The following is a 25,333-nucleotide window of genomic DNA, read 5'->3' as shown; positions in this document are numbered from 1 at the left end:
GGATTAACCAAATTAGAATGAAGAAATGGATGTTCAACAGTTTTAATATCACTGTTGCAGAATTGGCATTCACATTTTAAAACTTTTCTACTTTCAAATCTTTTTCTCAGAAACTCCTTTGCAGGGTAAATATCATACATCATTTTAAAATGTACTTTTTTATATTTTGAAGGAAGAGGAAATGTCAAATATGTGCATCTACTTTTCTTAACTATATTCTTATTAAAAGGTTGGAAACTATAATTTTCTTTAATTAGGACCAGGATAGCATTCCTGTATAAGACACTTTCTAATAAACGTATTTTGTACATTTCTTGTCCACAAAAGTCAACTTACCTAATTTAAAATCCATAATTGTTTGGTGTGACAGTGGAATAACCTAGGATCTCTTTTAACATATTAATTAATGGTAAGGGAATACATCTAATTACTTTCATATAATCTTTTATAACACAGCTAAATTTAAAGATAGTGCCAAGCTCTCTGTAACTAACAAAACAACTATTCTTATCCAAAATATGCAGTACTGACTAAATACCATTTTGCCATCAGTCCAATGGTATAAAAAAAAAGATTAAGTAGGAGTAAACCATGAGAAAATGTACATTTTTGGATGAACTATCCCTTTAACAACTCATTGATTCATGAGTTGAGATATGAGTTATGCTTCACTGATTCGAAAGATCCAGTTAAAGCAAAGTTATCAATTAATTGATTCAAATGAACTGGTCAGAGCAAGTCTCCAGTTGACAATTCACTGAATTAAACTATAACTAAAAATGAGCTCAGATCGGGAGCCAGACTTAACTTAAAACAATCAAAATTAACTGATTAAATACAATTGACAGCATAAAACATCATTTTTGAAGACGTGTAACTTCTGATATCATCTGTTTTTCTTCATCTAGCCTGCTTTTCTCCATCCTGGTAGCATTCATGCTGTATATAATTTTAGGCTGTGCCTTTAGACAAACAATGAGACCATGAGAATGTAAGTATAACCAGCTTTCAATGTTGTAAAGACTAAAGTAGAGCCTATGAATTCTCAATATTTCCTTACTTGATTTGTGTACCTATATAAGTTTGAACTGCGCTCAATAATTGACTTTTTAAATTAAAAGTGGTGAAGACAAGGGAAGTTTTAAGGTTCTCTTAATTAAGTCTGAAAGTCTGAGGTGGTGTTAAAACACTGGCGTATGTGTAAAATTAGAAGTAGAAATGCCAATGTATGCTCAGTTGCACAAATACTAAAGGTCATTACAGACATATAGTGGCCAAGAGTTTCAAACACCTTTATGAAACTAACAATCTGGTGGACGGAACATTGGGCATGCAGGGAAGAGTGTCTTGAGAGCGGGTTCATTCAAGTCATAAGTCTCTGAAATTGGCTGATTACCTGAGCCTGAAGTGCAACCGCTGGAATTACAGATGTTTCAAGGGCAGATGGTGTGAAACTGGATAAAGAAACTGTTTACAATCTACTGTAGTGTAGAAACCAAGGGAAACACGGAACAGGATTTTGTAGTAATATTAGTAATTTTGTAGTATTGTATTTGCTAAAGCAAATATGTAGTAGATTTGAACCGAATATCATACTGAAATACACCGACATGGTTTCTTGCTCCAATTAGTTAGGGTTTCCAGTGCATAGTTTCTAAATCTTTCATGCTAAACAGACAGCACATACAGTAGTCGGCTGCCAATAAATTACTTAATCATTTTTAGTGCATCCAAGACATACATTGGAATCAGTGTACACCAATTCATGGAGAAATAACTTTGATCCAGATCTTTTCAGTGAATCAAACACATACAATGTTCATTGCGTACTGGAGTTTCAGGTTGTTAATATAGCAATGTGTAGTAAAAGTAAATTAATGAAATGTAACCACCTTTTTGTTTGCTTTGTGTTGTTGTTAAATATACTGTAGGCATTTAATTATATTCTGGGACAATTATTTGATTGTATTTATGCCAATTATGCTTTAATTACAAAAGGGTTATAAGAAAACTTAGAGATAGTTCACCTAAAACTCAAAATTCTGTCATCATTTACTCACCCTTCACTTGTCAAAAGCATGTTTAAGTTTCTTTGAACAAAAGAGAAATTTTGAAAAATGTTGCAAACTGGTAAGCACTGATTTCATAGTATTTGCCTTCCTAATATGGAAGTCAATGATTAACGGTTTTGAACTTTCTATAAAATACTTGCAAAAAATGCAAATTTATTTAAAATAAAAAGCCTGAAAAATCACATGTACATAAGTATTCACAGCCTTTGCTCAATACAGCCTCAAGTCTTTTTGAATATGATGCCACAAGCTTGGCACACCTGTCTTTGGGAATTTTTGCCCATTCCTCTTTGCAGTACCTCTCAAGCTCTATCAGGATGGATGGGAAGCGACAGTGTACAGCCATTTTCAGATCTCTCCAGAGATGTTCAATAGGATTTAGGTCTGGGCTCTGGCTGGGCCACTCAAGGACATTCAACGAGTTGTTGTGAAGCCACTCCATTGATATTTTGGCGGTGTGCTTTGGATCATTGCTCTGCTGGAAGATGAAGCGTTGTCCCAGTCTGAGGTCAAGAGCACTCTGAAGCAGGTTTTCATTCAGGAGGTCTCTGTACATTGCTGCATTCAACTTTCCCTCTGTCCTGACTAGTCTTCCAGTTCCTGCTGCTGAAAAACATCCCCACAGCATGATGCTGACACCACCACGCTTCACTGTAGGCATGATATTAGCCTGGTGATGAGCGGTGCCTGGTTTTCTCCAAAAGTAATGCCTGGCATTCACTCCAAAGAGTTAAATTTTAGTCTCATCAGATCAGAGAATTTTGTTTCTTATGGTCTGAGAGTCCTTCAGACGACTTTTGGCAAATTCCGGGAGTAGCTTCCGTTTGGCCACTCTACCATACAGGCCTGATTGGTGGATTGCTGCACATATGGTTGTCCTTCTGTAAGGTCCCCCTCTTTCCACAGAAGAACACTGGAGCTCAGACAGAGTGACCATCAGGTTATTGATTACCTCCCTGACTAAGGCCTTTCTCCCCCGATCACTCAGCTTAGATGGCCGGCCAGCTCTAGAGTCCTGGTGGTTTTAAACATCTACCACTTACGATGAGGGAGGCCACTGTGCTCATTGGAACTTTCAGAGCAGCAGAAATGTTTCTGTAACCTTCCCCAGCCTTGTGCCTCTAGACAAACCTGTTGGTTGGATTGTTTTCGGAGATCTACAGACAATTCCTTTGTCTTCATGCTTGGTTTGTGCTTTGACATGCACTGGGACGTTATGTAGACAGGTGTATGCCTTTTCAAATCATGTCCAATCAGCTGAATTTACCACAGGTGAACTCCAATTAAGCTGCTGAAACATCTCAAGAATGATCAGTACAAACAGAATGTAGCTGAGCTCAATTTTATAGCTTCACGGCAAAGGTTGTGAATACTTTGAGACTGAAAATCTTTTTTCACTTTGTCATTATGGGGTATTGAGTGTAGAATTTTGAGGAAATAAATTAATTCAATCCATTTTGGAAAAAGGCTGTAACATAAAAAAATATGGAAAAAGTGAAGCGCTATGAATACTTTCCGAATTCGCTGTATATACTTGTCATCCAGGAAAATATTTAAAATTATAAGACCTGTGAAAAAATGTAAGGTATCCATAATCACAATTTATTTTAAAGTATAGCACCCCCTTCACCACACAAATAAATACATGACTTTCCTTTTTGCCTCCAGATCAAACAAACCAAGAAAAGTTTAGTTTGGTTGTTTTGTTTTGTCGTGTTTAGTTTTTTTTTTTTTTAGGTTATTTTAGTTGTTTAGTTTTGTAGTTTAGTTTAGTTCAGTTTAGTTGGAAACATCAAAACACTTTTATATTGTAAATAATCGGACAACCAACAGATGACAGTTATGGACAGTTTGGAGTTCGTCTTGCAGACATCAGTCTCTGTGATGTTCTCTCCAGGCCTGCTGTGCATGACTGTTTCATCAGCTGTATCAGATCAGCTTGTGTTTCTCTGTGGCAGATCTCGAAGCGTGATTCCTGCGGCAGTGACTAGCAACAACAGCCCCCTGACTTTCTGCAAGGCTCTTTCCTATTACGGCACTAGTATGGCGGATTACTGCCAGGAAACCAGGATAATGGGCGTCACGGCAGCGGAAATCCGCTTTCCTTAAGAATGGCACTGAGAGGCGTGAAGGCCAAATCCTCCATTTAAAACCACGAGAGACAGGCCCCTATTATATCAACTTACCGCTCTGTATCCAACACGACTCTTATTCTTTCACTCTCTGTAGAGTTTTCTGTCTGTTCATGTTTCTTTCACGGTTCCCATGTTCACTTTGTTTCTTCAGAATGCTACTTCACACATTGGAGGATGACCTGACACATACTGCCCCTCATCAACTGATCTTTATAGTTAGAAGCCACACAAAACGAACTGATCGCGCCATGAATATGACAGAGCATTCATTTATTGTCTAATCATGATTTTTTTTTGAGGTTACAGGTGTTGCAGCAGCTGCTATTGTTTGTGTTGTGAAAGTAATGAGCCTCTCCTCACTGTCGTCCTCAGGAATGTGCAAACACTTGAACCTGAGAGCAGATCAAGTAGGAAATGAACGCAGCACAACATGATGGAGCGAGAGGAAGATGGATGTACGGATAGCAGAAGAGGTAAGTAGTGCAGAAATGACTAATGACGTGCCAGTCCTCTGTTGATGAGATAAACTGTGTCTAAGGCGGAGTTAGCGTGGTAAATTGGTGACAGCGGATCGAAGGTGTTCTCTCTAAACACAGCGGATGTGTGAGGAGTCAACTGACTGCACGTAAACAAGAGATAAAACACATGAGGCTTGGGACGGTATCAGGGGAGATTGAGGTAAACTGGGGCAGTTCTTACTAAAGCTATTATTATGGTAATAGATTACTTTACTAATAGTTATATTTTGCTGCATGTAATTGGTTAATCCAACAATAAATTTCTCACTCTCATAGTGTGTCAAACCCCAGAGCCTTTCGTTCATCTTTGGAACCTAAATTAATATGTTTTAGGTGAAATCTGAGTACTCACTCATCCTCCATAGACAGCAATGGTCCATGTTGGTTCAAAGTCCTGAAAATTACCAAAGACCAAATGCCTTCAGTGGTTGAATTGAAATATTATCAAGCTATGGGAATCCTTTTAAGCGCACATAAAACTAGTTTATTCTTCTCATTGTCAGTATAGGGTGCACATTTTTATGGGCATCTGGGGGAGTATATGCCACTGCACGTTGCTAGTGAATGTGCGCAATATACTAAAACTGAGGAGAAGAAACTGTTGAATAAAGTTGTTTTATTTGTTTTAATGCAGTATCATCTATCCAAGAACATTATTAACAGGCAGTTTAGTTTAGGTTGTGTTATTATAAGCAAATGAAACGCAAACCTTTGCAAAACCAAATTAAAATATCAGTATCAAGAGTATCAGTCCAGTCTGCGTCCAAATGAATGGTGCAATTTGACTGAAATATGAATGCAATGAACAAAAAACATGCAGTATAAATGAACTAAAACAGGATGTGATGTCACTAGATACAACACTACAAATCACATGATTTGATGATGTAGAAAAGTTGGTGTATCCAAAGCTAAATGAGCAGAGGGCAAACATAGAGCAATGAGGAAGTAAAGTGACTCATTAAAGGACAAAAATAATGAGCAATTTGCTAGGGCTGCACAATACTGGGGAAAAAATTACATTGCAATGTTTTGTTTTTCTGCTCTATATATCGCAATATGAAAACTGTTTCACCAGAAGCCTTGAGCTCTAGCTCTATTTGGAAAGAATTCATTATTTCAGAATGGATGGGGTGAGTTTGTAGGGTAGTGCATTGGCATAATAATCAAATTACAAGCATAAATTAATGCAATAAAACAAGAAACCAAACGAATTAAACAGTGCTTATTTTATTCTGGAGAGTCTAATAGTATTCCGGTACAGAAATTTATTATTTATTTCCATTTAAAGGCTTTAAACTTTAGCTTTCATTCTGTTGCAGAAATTGACAGGAATCAATAATGAAGATATATGTGTATATATATATATATATATATATATATATATATATATATATATATATATATATATATATATATATATATATATATATATATTACATTCACATACATTTGTGTATGCTTGTCTGTCTTGCTGCTGTTATAGATTGTTTAGCACCTACTTGTGACTGAATATTAGCTTAGTGTGTGCTCCATTCAACTATTTTGTTTCTGTCAGCTTTGCATTTAATTAAAGATTTGATTTCAACTATTACAGCTCAGAACAATGTTTTGTGCCTCATTTTTATGTTTTTTGCCAAGTATCCATTCATATTTCCAATCCATATTTATATGCTTGTCTGTCTTGCTGCTGTTTTTGATTGTTTGGCACCAACTCGTGACTGAATAATAGGTAGGTTAGTGTATGCTCCATTCAGCCATTTTGTTTCGATCAGTTTTGCATTTAATTAAAGATTTGATTTGAACTATTTCAGCTCAGAACAATGTTTTGTGCCTAATTTTATGTCTTGTACCAAGTATCCATCCACATTTCACATCCATATTTATATGCTTGTCTGTCTTGCTGCTGTTTTTGATTGTTTAGCACCAACTTTTGACTGAATAATTTGTAGGTTTGTGTATGCTCCATTCAGCCATTTTGTTTCTGTCAGTTAATTTTTATGTTTTATGCCAAGTATCCATGTAAAAATTCAATGTAGGTTGTGCCAAAGCAGCTTAACATAGAAGTACTAGTAAATTGAAACCGTGTCGATCCAGTTTTCAGAGTTTAAGTTCAGTTTAGTTCAGTTTAAATTTCACTGCTGAAAGTCCAAATACTGAAGAGCAAATCCATCGATGCGCACCTCTGCAAGTCCCAAAGTAAGCAAGCCAGAGATGACAGTGGCGAGGAACAAACTTCACCAATTGACAAAAGTGAAGGAAGACAATCTCAGCAGGATAAAGTGCATTCAGGTAACAACCGCCTTGATATACTTTATCCCTTACATATCATGCAGCTGTACAGCTAAATTCAGGTTATAACAGCGTCCGCCAGCCTTTTCTAAACTCAGAAGAAATACAAAAATGGTTAAAAATATCCGAGAAGGACACTTAACATGGTAAAAGCAGAGATACTTCAGAAATAGAGATGCTTCACACATTTTTGAGAAGAGACACTTAGACCTCACAGCTGAATATTACATTCACGTCGAGAGATGATGATGCTCAAAAAAAGATCCTGATAAACAAGATTAAGCGTTCCAGGAGTCCCCATGAAACTTTCTGAAATCAAAGCATAATCAGGGATAATTGAATGCAATCTCTAGGTAATTTTTCTTGAGGGTATATGCATAGTGAACCTTTTGAAGAACTACAACCGAGATCCAGCCACTTGCTCATTCATTTTTTCACAGCTTGACCTTTTGACTTGGCTGCTTACCCACAATTCCCAGAGCTCAGGGTCATGCCTAACATTTTATTCGCCCGTGGATGGAGTGTTATGACTACTGGATGAAGGATAAAAAGACCCTTTGTTGCCCAGCAAGGCGCCTCCAAATGACAGAGCAGGATGGAGACGGCGGGAGAGAGGAATAGGGGTAGAGATCTCTTCATTTGCCTCTGGCTAGCGTGGAAAGACACTGCTCAAGCAAGTGACATTTAGGGAAAATCAGATCTGAAGAATTTCTTATCTCCAACTGTCACTTCTGCACTCCTCCTTTTTTTAATCCCTTCAACTAGTTTCCTTCCTTCATCTGCCTTATACCTGGCACCTGCATTACCATACACACACAAACACACGCACACACACTGTAGCATCGAATGCATGTGTCCAGTGAAAGGAGAGGCCTCATGGATTAGTTTGTTCAATTGATCTCGAGGGAGACAAAAGGCAAGACATTTTCTCCTGCTCTTTCCCCATCGCTTTTACTCTTTCTCTGAATCGGCATCTTTGGGATTAATGGAAAGAGTGAAGGCATGTGGAGTAGAAGAGAGAGAGGGAAAGTGGGATAGAAGACTCGCTCTTTTTTTTTTCTTCCCTAGAGTCTTGGTGTATGGCACCTCAACTGAGGAATCCGAGAAACAAAAACTCTTTCATCCCAAGAGGAAGCTGTGTGCATGTGTGTGTGTGAAAGCTGTCTGCTCTTCTTGGCCCTGGACTTGAGATGTTACCCTAAATGTGCTGGCTTGTGGATTTGAGCAATCTCACCTCCCGATAGGGAATTCTTGATGTTGTGACACTTGAGCCTTCAACACTGAAGAAAAGTTACTTTTTGTAACTTCTCTTATTTTTGTATTTTTTTCCGCTCCACTCTGCCAGTTAGAGGCATATGAGGGTTTTGAGCTCCTCACCAGCAGTGAAGCTTCCTGAGCAACAAACAATTCAGAATATAATGGAGTCAAAAAAATAAGAAAAAATAGCTGGACAAAAAAAGTAACCAAGCACTTTAAAATCTAATTCTATATTTGTCTGTTAACCTGTCTGCAATCCGTTCATTATATCTGTAGAATTTCATTCTGTCTGTGTGTTTATTAATCAACAGTATCAATCTATCTATTTAGAACCAGAATCAGAAAGAGCTTTATTGCCAGGTATGTCCATACATACAAGGAATTTAATTTCGTGGCAGAGCTTCTACAGTGCAACAGAATTACAGAGACAGGACAAAAAACAGATAATAAGTATATTTAACAAATTAAAGTAAGTAGTGAGTGCAAATATACAAATTGACAAGTGGATGTACATACAGTATCTATTTGTCAAACTGTCTATTGTTCTGTCTGTCCATCTATCTCACTGTCCATCTATCTCTATTGTTCTCTCCTTCATTCTATCTGTTTATCAATTCAATAGTTTATCTGTCCTTCTAATGCTATCCCATGGCAATTGGTAACTATTTGATTTAGAGGCTAATTTGTATGCGTTCATATGATCTCATTCCTACAATTTAGTATGATTTGCTTATCATCCAATGGTGGTTGGGTCCCATGCATTCTATTTAAAATTGTACATTTTCGTACGACTGAACTAAGCCACTAGTTAGCCACTAAACTGACAATAATAGCAATGACTGTAGAATACACAAGACATGTCACTCGTATAGTTTTGAATGGGGAAAATTGTAACAGTCAATATGGCGAATGAAGCCCCGCCCACTAGTACAGGAGCCAAGCAGCGATCGATATAGACTGACGTTTCTCCAGGGAGAAGCTCGGATTAGATGTGCACTTTTACGGCAGTTTTTTGTGGTCAACAAATGCACATGAAGTCTCAGCGAATACTTGCTTCACAGACATAAGAAATATATCCACATAAGGCTTCAAATCTCTACTTTTAAATGAACGTAGTGCACTTTATAACAAAAGTTTTCTGGTTTTGAAATCTGTATGAAACGAACGCGAGGTACAGTCTGTCCCGTTAAACGCACATCACATGACAGAAACTACTCAAATGCCCTACAAACTTGTAAACAAAGAGTCACTGTCATTTCTGGAGGAGATTCACCATCAAGACCAAGTAGTGGATTACTTCAGAAGAGCAGCGCAATCAGATGATCATCATCTTATAATGTCTAACACAGCCATAAATGAGGTTGGTGTCGTGATCTTGTTCCTTTCGAGTGCGCATGCGCATTAGCTCGGGCAACCTAAAAATATACAGATTTTTATTTGATTTGAACGTTTAGAAACAAAACTTATGAGACAGATGTCGTTTAATTTTATTGGTGATTCCAAATATGCAATGCAATCGTAAGCTTGGCTAACAGTTTTGGATTATTTTATGTTTCCCCATTCAGACAGAATGCCCAAGCATACTGCCCAAGAGGTGTTTAAAGATGGCCACTGAGTGAAATGACTTTTTCCCTAAAGGGGCTTTGATAATAGTTACGTTTCCTCATAAGATCAGGCTGGTCCATCTGTCTATATATGTTGTTCTATAAATCAGTGTATTATTTTATATATTGTTTTTATTTGTCCGTCCATTTGTCTGTGGTTCTGTTTCTGGTTCTACTATTCTCTCTATGCATACTTGCAAATCTTTTTTTGTGTAGTTTAGTCTGTGCTTAATCTCTTAGGATTCATGACAAAGGGGTCTAGTGGCAGTTTCACTTAGAAATATTGCCATTTTTAGAATTTAAGTCTAACATTAGAATTTCTTTAATAAAACTTTAGATTTCCCAACATCACATTTGATTTAAGAGCTTTTCAGTAAAGTGCTTATGGTTGGCTCAACTTGCTCTATTGTGTCTAAAGTACAGTCAACACCAATCATTCATTAATGTTCCTTCAGCTTACTCCCTTTATTCATTAGGGGTCACCACAGCAAAATGGACCACCAACTTATCCAGCATATGTTTTACACAGCGGATGCCTTTCCAGCTGCAACCAAGTACTGTAAAACATCCATACACACTCATTCACACATATACACTACGGCGAATTTAGTTTAATCAGTTTACCTATACCTCATGTCTTTGGACTGTGGGGGCAACCGGAGCACCCTGAGGAAACCCACATGAACATGGGGAGAACATGCAAACTCCACACAGAAATGCCAACTGACCCAGCTGGGAAACCAGCAACCTTCTTGCTGTGAGGTGACAGTGCTAACCACTGAGCCACTGTGTCTCCCACGGTCAACATAATTTAGCCATGTTTCTGGATCAATGTCTTTTGCAGATCCTGGAACACCATTCCTGTCCAAAAACTTTGTTTTGACCCTATCTTGCACAGAACAAGCCGAACAAACTTAACAAAAGCAAACGGACACAAACTCACAGTTTGTGATTAATTCTGCATCACATGCAGCTGGAAGTATGACATATGCAGCTAATAGCCAATCACACAACATAAGAGAGGATCAGTTTTAATGATTTCTGCTGAGACAGTGTGCACAATTCGCTTCTCTGTTGAAGTTTAAGAGATATAGTATTTAAATATATTTAATTTGCAATGCAGAAATAAAGAGCTGATGCAGCAAAAGTCAACTAAAAGCACATATTATTCAGCAAATGCAAATCAATCAACTGAATTAAATAATTTAGTTTCCCCAAAGAGAAGGTAAAGAGAAGGTAAAGTGAAAATTTTATTATTTTGTTTATTTATTTAAAGCTATCAATAACATTAATTGACAATTCAAAAATATTTGAAGATTTAATATTGAAATTTATAAAGTATAAATAATTCTAATTAAAATAAAATAAATAAATGATTAGCATCAAAAGACAAATTTGAGTCTAGTGGATTGTGAGTAGGTTTTTTGCATCAGACATATCCAGGTTAAGTTTGGATTCATGGTCTATAAACTAGAAAAAAATCTGCTCCAGAGCAGGTTAGCCATGTAGCATAAGTTTCCATGGCGATAGAACTTTAATAAAACCAACCAACCTTATTGAGCCTGAAAATATGGTTTTTGCTCAATCTAAATTCACAGCACATCTAAATTAAAGCACTAAGAATACAACTGGCCTCTGAGCAAGCAGAGAGAGGATCATATGAGCTCTACTGGTGTTCCTATTGGCAGTCACCAAGGAAAGTCACTCTTTATTTGTATGAAGTTGAAGGATTCTCAACATTGTTGCATCTCTTCATGCCCACATGGTCACTAACGGTGACTTTCGCTCACGTAAATGGAAGCCGCCGGAAGTCGCTCACTCTCCATTGAAATAAGCGGACGCTTGTTGCTTTGCTGTTGCAGGTCACTCGTAGTGTGAATGCGGCTTGAGGCTTTAGTGCAACAGGCCTCCTACTCCTAACCCAGACTTACCCCTGATATCAAAGGGAAATGAGAGGTAAATAATAATAAATATATGATTGTTTTAAACCTAAATCTGACATTAACTGTAAACCTATCCATCAAATCTAAGTGAATTACTGGATTTTTTTCTTTTTATTTTGTGAAATCATGTTACCTGTACAATGGACTGACAGAATATCCATATAAAGCAAAGTAGCATTCGTCACTGTTTCATTGAACCTCTGTTCAGAGGTCAGTTAACTTCACTGATTTTGGTTAGTTATCCCCATCACCAGATCCATTCAGTTTTACCCTGTATTGATCTAGTTAAAGTGAATGAGTTCTTATGAGAGGCTTTCCTCCGTAATAGACTCTCACCTCCATAAGCATGTGCTTTTCAAAATAACATCTCCGACATTGACCAGTTTGTCTAAACTGCTGGCCAAACTGAACTAATTGTGTGGTAGCATCATTCATTTGCTTGAAATGGCTGAGAAGCTGAAGTGTGGGATTATGGGTAATTGTCAAGCTGTTGAGGTGGCTCTAACTTGACAGAGCAAACGAATAATAGAGACGTAAACGGAGAGCGGGGGGCTGTTTGGGGGGAGGAGGCCAAAACAGGAAGGAGACTGCAAATGAGCCTTGTTTCAATAACAGGATCGATGGGGTGCAGGAAAAGATGTTGTGCACGTCAATGATAAGCATCCCCAGGCAAACACTAGAAGGTGCGGGGGGAGAGGAGGGGAGGAAGAAACAAAGAGGAAGAATTAAGACAAAGTGAGAGTTGGAGAGACAAAGATGTCAGGGAGTAGAAAATGGAAATTGAAGAGAGACAAACATCGGGGAATGCTTGACTGCGACTATGTTTGAGCGCGCCAGAGACGGAGAGAAAGAGAGAGGCGTGAGGTTCGACAATCAATGAATGCAGTCAGAAAGATGCAGTGCTCTGTCAGTATCGCAGCTCTTGTGCATCATATTATTTCATTAACTTGTCAGAATGGCGATAATGTGGGTGGAGTTTGTGAAGTTTGTTGTTTGGTTTTTGTACAAAATATGAAAAGTCTGTTATGTTAAATTATGCTGTTCAAAACCAACGTTTAAGTTCTGTGAAATGCAAAACGAGATGTTTAATGTGCCCAAGCTTTGTTTAAATGGAATTAAACTGGTTGGTGATTTAAAAAAAAAATAATAATGTTTTTTTCTTAACCATCAACCTCCAAAAATAAAGTTAATCTGATTTCAACTACATATCTACAATGTATAGTATATCTGCAGAAGTATTGATGGACACTTCAGAAGTTCACATCTTATACAATTCACAATTTCATTTCCACTGTTACCTTATTTGTATTGCTTGCCCTATTTGTAACAGTATATATATATATATATATATATATATATATATATATATATATATATATATATATATATATATATATATATATATATATATATATATATATATATAAAGCCCCCGTTTATTTCCCCCCCAATTTTTGTTTAATGGACAGATTTTTTTCAACACATTTCTAAACATAATAGTTTTAATAACTCTAATAATATATTTGATCTTTGCCATGATGATAGTAAATAATATTTCTATACAGCTTAAAGTGACATTTAAAGGCTTAACTAGGTTAATTAGGTTAACTAGGCAGGTTAGGGTAATTAGGAAATCATTGCATAATAGGGGCTAATAATTTTGACCTTAATATGGTGTTTAAAAAATTAAAAACTGCTTTTATTCTAGCTGAAATAAACAAGTAAGACTCTCTTCAGAACAAAAATATTATCAGGCATACTGTGAAAATTTCCTTGCTCTGTTAAACATCATTTCGGAAATATTAAAAAAATTCACAGGGGGTCTAATAATTCTCACATTCACTGTCTTTACATAAATCACATAAAAAACTCAATTTAACCATATACATACATAATAAAAACCCAGTATTTAAAATTCTAATGGCAGTCATCACAAAGGACTTTTGCTACACATTTTTATTTACCTGTTGCCTAAAACAACTTTTTGATGGCAAGAGCTGACTTGTTATATTTGAGTGATTGGAACAATCTTCAATAATGACGTGCTTTCCACCAAATGTCAATCCATTGTTATTAAATGTTTCCAAATATTTAAAACATCCAACTGTCTTTATTTCATGTCCGATGACATTTGCTGTATACATATAATGTACTGTATCAATATAGTTTTTAGCAGATAATTTTTTTTTCATTTATTCATTTTCATTCCAGTTTAGTCCATTTATCAATCAGGTGGTGCCACAGCGGAATAAACCGCCAACTTATCCAGCAAATGTTTTACGCAGCGTATGTCCTTCCAACGGCAACCCAGTACTTGGAAACACCCATACACAATTATTCAAACACGTACTTTACAGACAATTTAGCTTATCCAATTTACTTGTACCGCATGTCTTTGGACTGTGGGGGTAAACCGGAGCAACCAGAGGAAACCCACGCGAACACGGGGAGAGCATGCAAACTCCACACAGAAATGCCAACTGACCCAGCCGAGGCTCGAACGAGTGACCTTCTTGTGGTGAGGTGACAGTGCTAACCACTGCGCCACCTACATTTCATTTTAGTTCCTAAATTTGCGTTAGTAAGTAGTTGCGAAACAACATTTCTCATTTTAGTCCGTCAATGTTTTAATTGTTATACAGTACTGTGTATATATATTAAATGTTATTACATATTCATAGTTATTCAAGTTTCTATATTTTAATTGTATCAAGCTCTAAAAGATGCTGGATCCAGCCTGATCTCTCGAGGATAGTAACTATTTTACATTTTGTCAGTTTAGTGGCTTTCAGTCATCTGAAAATGTATGATTTTAAAAAAAAGGCATGGCACCCAACCATCATTGGGGGATGAGCAAATCATTAGTAGTAAATTGTATGAATGAAATCTTATGAATTCTTACAAATTAGCCACTAATCATTTACAAATTGCCGTGAGATTGTGTTGGCTGGATCATTTTAAGTTTCAACCAAACTTTAGGTACTTTTTTAAAATTAAATTTAAATGACATTTTTAACCCAACTCTTGGGTTTGTCTGTTTTACCCATCATGGGGTTAAAACAGCCTGATATTTTTCGAGTGTAGTTAATAGAATAAATAACAGCATTGATAAACTGATGTAGGTGAAATGTTGTGAGCTGTTTTATTTGTCACTTAATGTACAAATATTGCAATATTGCCTTGGTGCTACATGCATCTTATCCATGCCAACTCCAATGTCAAGATTCATGAGCACGTTCTCAGTAATGCATTCATTTTTCACCTGTTCTTCAAATTAAGATATTACTGTATATGGCTAATGTACACTGTTTAAAACTAAATTTTGCATTTCTGACTGTAGCTGAAAAAGGTATTTGATTAATATTAATTTCACTGTACATAAGCCTATTTAACTCTTTAATGTCTTGGTCTTAGTGCACTGAACATACCCAGTCAATGCCTCTCTAAACTAGATAAATAATGATCACTCAGCAGGGGTCAGAGGTGAAGCGCGGCCATCAGCAGCTTTATTTTTCAGCTCTAAATGTTGAGGCGTTGATGGCTGCTCGGGTCGCGGCAGCATTATCTTTTAATGCCAGATCACTCCTTACCTCTCCGCCTGTCGTACAGTCCACACTCCCAAATGCCACTGGCATTACCATCAAACGATTCCTGTCACCTCTCCCAATACGCAGGGATTTGCAACAAGCCCAGGCTTATGAATCAAACAAACAATGAGAGCGAGCGGCCCGGCGTGCCTGTGTAAATGAGCGGAGGTGTGGGGAGACAGGTAGCTGGTGATAGCTGTCACACTGGATGTTTTTGCCCTGACAGGAGCCTGATTAGCAGGCCATGAAAGAAATGAGACGGTGTGGAGGAGAGAGAGAGGGGAAGGAGGCAGAATGTGTGGCTCTGTACGCTGCTTGCTCATCTATCTTTTTAAAAATCACACACACACAGACTGTCTGAGGGGTTTATCCATGAGTCCTGTCTCTTAGTATAGAAAATGACTACATGCAAGTTGTTGGCTCCCTTGCTCTCTCTCGCAGAGTCTCTGTCCATCATGGAAGGTTTATTTAAAGAAGTCAAACACACTCAGGGTTTAAGTTTGACTGACCTCTCCTCATCTTGTAAGTGAAAGTGGTTGTTTATTTGTTGGTCTTCACATGAGCTGTGTGGTAAAACTGTTGTGTTGACATTCTGTCATGCAGGAAGGATGTCCAGCATTTGTCTGGTACGTGTGTTTGGGCTGACATTGTGTGTCAGGGACACTTTGATTAGTCTAGAAATGTCACCCACCGATTTCATGGATAGATTTGCAGGAAAAGTTGGACTTGTTTTTGCATGTTTGGGAAAGAAAGATGTGTGTCCAGACCCCTGAGACCATTATTTTGAGTGACAATTTAGGAGGGAAAATAATAACAATGTAATATATACTTTTCAAAAGTCTCTGGCGTTGTCATTTTGGGCTGGTATTTTTTTATTTATTTTTAGAATTTAAAGAAAAATGACAGTTCATTTACACAGGTTTGTGTGTTTTTAAGCAGCTGCTATGGGACCACAAAATTACTTGCTGACTTGATTTGAATAAAGTTAAATAATCAATGGTAAAACAAAAAATATTCACAAATGTAGTTGAGCTATTAATGGTAAGTATTAATGGACACAGTTCACATTTTACACAATTCACAATTTTTTTGCACTGTACCGCTTAACAATAAATTTACACTCTCACCGGCCACTTTATTAGGTACTTTATTACTAGTAGCGGGTTGGACCCCCTTTTGCCTTCAGAACTGCCTCAAAAATAGAAAATATCAATAGGAAATGAACTGGAAATGTGGAAATATTGGAAAGAAAGAAAAGTTTCTTGATGCATAGCTAGAAAATGGAGCCGGTGATTTATTATTATTTTTTTTAAATATATATATTTTTTTGTTTTTTTAACGAAAATAACAGATTTACTTACAGACTTATTTTTAATAAATAAAAATTAAATTTATTTAATAACTGACTCATTTATTTTCACAAAATCTGACATTACATGTAGTATGGACCATATTTCTGATGCACGATAGGTGTTTATAGATTTGTATCACGAAAGATTCAGATTTTGTGAATATAAAAAAAAAAATCAGTTATTACAGTGGAAATAAATGGCCTCTATGGACAGCTAGTGTTTTTCAGCCAATGATAAACTTCTGGTGAAAGCATAATTTGAATATTTTCAATTTCATAAGGTTCCTTTTATTACATCGATGTTGTAATGTAAATACAATACATTCATTTATATAGACTTAAGCATTCATTTAGCTGTTCAAGCATAAAATGAGATGAAAGACCATGTAACCACTAGTGCCGTCAGTACCAGCAGGCGAGCGCAGAAACCGCATTGAATATACTGGCGTAAAATAAACGTTTAAAATAGCGTCATATTTTAAAGACATGGTGGGGGGAAATTGTGTTAATGCAGTGCTCCTTGTCTTGTCTGAGACCCACTTCATATCGTATATCTATCAGGCAGATTTTTAAAGAAATCTTAAATGTGGCAATTTTATAATAGCAAGACAGTTCACCGGAACCACTGAGGCTGGCTGGCTGAATATAAAAGTCTGTGTGCATATAGCCCATTACAATTTGGCAATGATAAAACACAAGCATTTTAAAGGCAAACTATATTTTAATATTATCATAATCATTCATTGGGGTTTTTTTGTGTTAAATAGCCCATAAACACAAAGTCAGCACCAGGTTGTGTTAGACTTTTTCGTTGCCTCTTACGACTGATCATCATTTGTATAAACCGTTTTTTATACATTTATTTAAGCTATTAAATTTTAAATGGATATAAGATAAGTAATTTAATAATTTTTGTTATATTTTCATTTTTAATTATCAGCCTACATACAGTGCTCAGCATAATTGAGTACATCCCATTTTGAAAATGAATATTTTTCTCCATTTCTCAGTGAATATAGGCAATGTATTTTGGTGCATTTAAACAAAACAGATTTATTAAACAGATATATTTATTAAAATAATATTTTATCCACCAAACATATTTAGAAATAGAAAGACAATACAAATAAATTCAAGCAAAATATTGCAAAAAAATAAAATAAAAAAATTACAACCTACATAATTTCAACAATTTTTCAATTTTTTCCTTCTCCTCTTTTTTTTTTTTTTAGTTTTTAATATTTTTCTATAACATATATATTTGGTTGTACTCATTTTTGGACCACTATCGTAAGTTATTATGTTAGATAAGCTCCAGATTTGGCTTCAGTACTGACTAATCTAATGTATATGCACAGATATAATATTGTGTAGCTTCCTATTAAAAATATGAATTTAAAAGATAGATTTGTGAGGGGTGTACTTATATATGTTGAGCACTGAAAGTAAACTTGAATCAATATCTGTCTTTGACCAGTACCAATACCATTAATTTTCTAAGGTTTAATTTAGCAAATAGCAGCATAGCCTAAATAACATACTATCATAATTTTACCTGCAGCACTTCAAATTCACTCCAGCACACACCATGCCTATATTTCATTTATAACATTGCAAACTTGACATCACAGACTGTCACATTTCATACCTGTAAAATTGTGTGATTTGGAAAAAATAAAACAATGTAAAATAAGTAGTAATAATTGTAAGTAGTAATAATAACAACAACAACCACAACAATGTATCAAGCAGTTCATTAAGCGCTGTAATTACTGTACTTACTATGTACTGTACTGTAATTACTATGCACAGTATACATTGATTACATCTGCAAAGTAGACCATCATTGATAAGACATAGATATGACATACTAAATGTGAGTTAGAGAAGTAGAAACAGGTTCACGTACTGTACATGCTCAAGGTTAACTGGAGGAATAAAGACAAAGATTAAAGTCCAAAAATGGAGAGCTGTTGAGTCTTGGTGGATGCAGCACTGATGTCACAATACTTTACCATCTCTGACTCCAGCAGCTTCAGGTCCGTTTGTCTCTTGAAGTGTTTCTCTTGACTATAGTTCTCTGTCTCTCTGTCTCTCCAGTGCAGGTTCTGTTCATAATTCATCTTCTCCCCGCTTCTTCCACTTGACCTGTTTGGGTACAATGAGTGCGGCAGGCATTTGTCTTCCTCTCGCTCTCTGTGTGTCTGCTAGCCAATGCTCACAGTCACTAATGGAGGATACAGATGCCACATAGTCAATAATGAAGAGAAATGCCACGGCGAGTGTGTTGTGCCCAGACAATGAGCTACAGAAGTAATAATTGCTTCACGCTCATTTTCTGTTATGGTTTTTAAATGACGCTAATTTTAATTATCACACTCACCACTACAATATGTGAAAATACAGATCAGAACTAATATCAGCATGTTGCAGGCGTGTCAAGTAATGAAATATAAATACTGAAATTACTGTAGTTGTGTAGTTTTTCTCTGGAGTTGTACTTTACTGTGTCATTTCAGAAAGGTGTACTTTTACTTGAGTAATTTTTTTTGTGCTGTATTTGTTTTTTTACTGTGCCATTTTTCTTCAGCCTGCATTCACAAGCTTGTAGAATAATCAGTTCCATGATTCCTGTCCAGTCACATCACACATAAAAAAAATCACATCAGGCAGACCAAACTCTCATTTTACTCTTTTATGTAAGAAACATTCTGAAAACGTACCCTTAAATACGTTTCTAGAGACAGTTTTTTTGCAGTGCCATTCGTGCCTGCTGTTCTCTCGTAAATCCACCAGAGGCCGCTGTCAACTGACTGTTTGACTGACTGAATGACTGACTGACTGACAGATTGACTGATTCACCTTCCCCCTTCCCTAAACCCAACCAATATTATTTTAAAAAGCATTTCAGAACAAGAAAATCCCTTGTCTGTTTTTTTTTTTACCACATTCTCACCCTGTTATTTATTTGTTTATTTAATTTTTTGGCTTCGGTTTTTGTCTTGCCTGCTTTCTTAAACCGCTCTTCACCGAACTCGAACGCCATCATCATGGTCATCTCTTCCCTCCATCTCAAGTCCGCAGACGCATATGAAAATATCACTGGACAAACTGTTAACAGCCTGAAAACTGTCCATACGGAGGTAAGCGGTCAGCTGGTAAGCGCAAAAAGGAACGCCGTCATATCGCTCCGTAGCGTTGCAGCAATCTGTACTTCTGGCTACATAATTCACTCCAGAAATGTATATAGAGCTAGGTTTCATGCATGTTGTAAAAACTCTTTGTATCATGTGCAAACAGAAACTCAAGAATCTTCGCAACAAATCTAAATGTCTCTTGTATCTTGGAATTGTGACAGGTATATTTCGACTGTAAGTACCTCTCAAAGAAGTAATATTATTACTAATAATGATTATTATTATCAATAATAAACTTTATTTTTAAAGAATAATTATTCATCTGTATTTTGATTTTAAAAATAAAACCCCATTTGGTAACCTACAATAAAAAAAAACATGCAATTATTGAATTTTTTTAATAAACTAATCTTAACTTTAATCAGTTGGATGTACAGTACAGTTAAAGTCAGCATTATTAGCCCTCCAGTAACATTTTAATTCCTTTATATTTTTCCCCAATTTAAAAAAAATATATTTCTAAAAAATAATAGTTTAATAGTTTAATAATAGTTTTAATAACTAATTTCTTTTATCTTTGCCATGATGACAGGACATAATATTTTTGCTAGTAATAGACTACTATTCAGCTTAAAGTGCAATTTAAAGCCTTTCTAGGTTATAAAGGCTAATTAAGCAAGTTAGGGTAATTATGCAAGTCATTGTATGATGGTGGTTTGTTCTGTAGCCAATCCAAATATATATATAAAAATATTGCTTATGGAGGCTAATAAAATTGACCTTAAAATGTCCTTGACCTTAAAAAATAAAAACTGATTTTATTCTAGCCAAAATAAAAACAAATAAGACTTTTACCAGAAGAAAACAATGTTTCAAATGTTATAGGAAATACTATGAAAATTCATTGCTCTGTAAAACATCATTTGTAAAATATATATTTTTTTAAATCACAGGAGGGCTAATAATTTGACTTCAAATGTACTTATGATTTTAGCCATTAAAATAGAGTCCAGAGAAATGACAATAATAATAATAAAAAATAAAGAATAAAAGATATATATTTTGCAGACAACAAAGATATTTTAATTTTAACAATATTTTTCTGTTATGGGAGTATAACAGGCCTCCTGCTTGTCTGATTAACAAATAGCATTTCTTGATAAAGAACATTGGCTAAACACTATGGCTAGAGAAAACAGATCCTTTTTAATGTGATTAAAGTGCTGACTCAAACCAGTATTTTCTAGTTGTTTAGACTTTGACTTCTTTAGCCCAGCAATTTTCAGACCACAATGAGGAGACTGAAGAAACATGCTTTGTTTTAGTCATTGTACCTTGCCATTTTTTAATTTCGGCTTTAAGCTTTGATATGTTCGAACACATACAGTATCTGCTACATATTAAAGTAGTTCAGTTATCTACAATCTTTTAACCATGTTAATTAATGTCAGGTACAAAGTGTGTCAAAGTAAGCACATCATAAGAAAATGCAGACATAATGTTTTATTTTCAAAATAGTTAGTATGCCGTTAACTTTAAACCAGATTCATTTTAAATGTATAGGAAACATTTTATTTGTAAAATCTAAATAAGTTGAAGAAAATATAACACGCTGTTCATCACTCTTGCTTTCACCACACATAATCAGACACCGTATATATTCAATATAATATTATGTGTCGGTATGTCAATAGTTTGCTAATAGAACAATCCTCCTTATGCAAATCAAACAATCAGCTCACAGAATAAAAACAGTACTAATACAGAATTAGTCACATCACATTTCACATATGTTTTCTTTTCATTATTAACTCTAATCAGCAGCAATGTGTTTAATGACTTGTTTTATTTTTAATTAGTGAATGTTTTTGCCATCTGGTTGATTTACGTTTTTTCTCATGTCTCGTGTTTTAGTCAAAGTGATGGTTCAACTGAACATGATATTCACTCTCCCATATGTTGGTCAATACTTTTTGATTATTTGTTATTATTTTTACTTTACAGTTTTTAAAATAAAATGGCATCAATGTTCAGAAGAAAGGCAAAAAATGTGTTCTGTCTGTAAATAATAATTATAATAAATAAAAGTATAACACAAATAGATTATAATAAATATTACAATTTGTTACATTAAACAAAATCCAATGCCAAGATATAGTTGTATTGAGGCATTATACTCTCTCCATCTAGATATGGACACAAGTTCAAAAGCTTCATAACAGGTTTCTTTTCAGTTTTGTTTCTAGTTGATTGATTGGTTGATTTGATTCAATTTAATTCGATCTTTCTTCCCTATGAAATTTGATTAGCACAGATCCCACAAATCATGTAAATGTACCACAAAATACAGCACAATACTACAGCACACAATATTCTTACAACACAACACAACAATACAGTTTCACTGACAATATACAGTTACCGGTCACTTTATTAGGTACGCCTGTCCAACTGCTTGTTAACACAAATTTCTAGTCAGCCAATCACATGGCAGCAACTCAATGTATTTGGGCATGTAGACATGGTCAAGATGATCTGCTTCAGTTCAAACAGAGCATCAGAATGGGGAGGAAAGGGCATTTAAGTGACTTTGAACGTGGCATGGTTGTTGGTGGCAGACAGGCTGGTCCGAGTACTTCAGAAACTGCTGATCTGCTGTGATTTTCATGCACAACCATCTCCAGGGTTTACAGAAAATGGTCCAAAAAATGAGAAAATATGCCTTGTATCAACGATTCAGGTTGGTGGTGGTGGTGTAATGGGGTGGGGGATTTTCTCGCCCCACTTTGAGATAATTAGTACCAATTGAGCATCGTGTCAATGCCACAGCCTACCAGAAGCAGATGAAGCTTGCCTAAAATTAACTTGAGCTCTGCAGCGAAACTTCCTGTGGGCACAGAATTTGCAGTTGAGAAGTCTTGTGCTTTTTGATGTTGTGCAGAGAATTAGTAGAAAAAGAGGATGTATGTATGGGTGTGGCCGATGGAGGACTGGAGAATAATTGACAAGTGACGAATTCCACTAAACTCCACCTGTTAATATCAGCTATGTATAAAAGCACGAATCAGGAAATGAAATTTGTGTGCACCTCCTGAATGTAACTCTTGCTTTGCATTGAGGATACCAGAATTCTGTGAATCGAATTATTCATGTATATCCAATAAAAAAAAAAAAAAAAAGATTTTTGACATCAAAGAAATCCTCACCTGACCTTTTTTATTAAACAAGCATGGAATCGATTAATTATTCCAACACTTTCACTGTACTCAAATGGCCTCCACAATCACCAGATCTCAATCCAATAGAGCACCTTTGGGATGTAGTGGAACAGGGAATTCATATCATAGATGTGCAGCCAACAAATCTGCAGCAACTGTGTGATGCTGTCATGTCAATATGGACCAAAATCTCAGGAATATTTCCAGTATCTTGTTGAATCTGTCACAAAGGATTAAGGCAGTTCTGAAGGCAAAAAGGGGTACAACCCGGTACTAGTAAGGTGTACCAGTGAGTGTATGTAGGACAAAAATATTAATAATGTTCATGCTACCCTTTAGTTTGAACTAGATTTGACTTCTTAATAATTTTGTAATTTTCATTTACATTTTATTTTATTAATTAAAATAATATATTTCATTAATTAGTTTTATTTATTTAAATTTATTAGTTTTGGTAATTAATTGGTGAATATTTTGATATAGTTTAGTTTTTCATTTTCTCATCTAAATTTTAGTAGCTAGTTTTTATTTTTAGATAAGATTATAATTTGTGCAGTTCATTTCGCAGTGGCGACCACCAAGGACTAAGCCATAGGAAAATGCATGAATGAATGAACGATTATTATTTTGTTAGAGTTAAAAACGTTGTATTTTATAAAATTTTACTTTATTTCATGAATTAGAAAAGATTTATTTATTATTTTTATGGAAATTTGTAATTGCCTCTTGGTTTATTCTGTGGATCAAGTCTTATAATTTATTTTGGTATAAATTATTGGCGGTGAATATTCACACTTAAATTTCAGCCTGTTCCTCACACCAGGCTTTCATAAAAGCCTCAGAAACTACACAAAATATAGTCCTTTCACCTTTTTTTGAACATGCCAGTCGTGCTCACTAGTCATAGTATAGGCAGAGTTGCATAACAATACTTCAAAAATATGTCGTTTTTATTAATACTTTTTCTCTCCTCACAATCTCCTGTATTTCTGCTGTAGTCATCTCCTTTCTCTATTCTACACATACACACACTGTCTTATGAAGTGGCACTGTAAGCTTTACCTCACCCCAGTGTCCCCCATCCTCTCACACACACACACACACACACACACACACACACACACACACACACACACACACACACACACACACACACATACAGACAATCGAGTGTTTCTGTCAGAGTGCAGGGCCCGGGCTGTCACCGTTAAAGGTAAAGCCTCATTAGGCTCCATGAGGCCCGGGGTGAACCTGGCACTGCGGCCTGTCCTGTGTCTGCCTGCCCCTAATTGGATCATCTCTACCTCCTCAGGCTGCCAGCGGCTGAAAGGAGCTGTGTGTGAGGGGCTGAGGTGGGGTAAAGGCTCTGGATTTCTCCGGAGAGGATGACGGGCTCTGGAGATGGCCTTTATGGCAGGCCATTGAAGGGAAAAGACATGCTTTACCCTTTAGAGTGAGAACGGATCAAACTGCAGGTGACCGGGAAGGTCTGGGGAAATGATCTCTCAGCATGTGTGCTGGATGAATTTGCTGATGTATGTCGGATGTGTGTGTGCGTGTTTGTGTTTGTTATCCACATGCTTTCTGCCCTTTATGCCGCTGTGCAGAGGGCATGCAGGGATTGGGAAAAAGGCTGCCCTGCTTCATGGATTTGAGGCACAAGGGATGAAAAAAAAAATGTTGCAGAGACTCAGAGAGGATCAGGCTTTTCATCCGAGTCCCAGAACAAAGATTTCTTTGTAGTTTGTAGATTGTGTACTTTTGGAGTTCAGTATAAAAGTTTATTTGCCTTTTTATTGAATTTCTTTATGACTTTTTGGTATTCAAAACTCATTGTGTTCTTATGTTCTCCTCCTCCACTGACTTTCAGAGTGGTGCATCGGAGGCAGCATAAATTCTCTTTTTTTATCTGCTAAATCTCCCTTAATGTATTTTTTGTACATAATTTTGTAATGTTGCCTGAAAAATCTAGAATGGAAGCATAAAAACTATCTGATTAATTTTATTATATCTTGCTGTATTATATTTAATGCAGACTGTTGTTGTGTAGTTGCTAAGATTGTTTCAATGTTTTGAAAGAAATCTTGTACGCTCACTTGATTAATAATACATTGAAACAGGAATATTGTGAAATAGTATAAATTAAACAACTGTTTTCTGTTTCTCTATTTTCTTAGTAACACACTAACTTCTAACTGACTTGATAGAACAAGTATTTA

This window comes from Danio aesculapii, chromosome 3, assembly GCF_903798145.1.
Source record: "Danio aesculapii chromosome 3, fDanAes4.1, whole genome shotgun sequence".
Classification (NCBI taxonomy): Eukaryota; Metazoa; Chordata; class Actinopteri; order Cypriniformes; family Danionidae; genus Danio; species Danio aesculapii.
Note: the sequence above shows the minus strand (reverse complement) of the source record.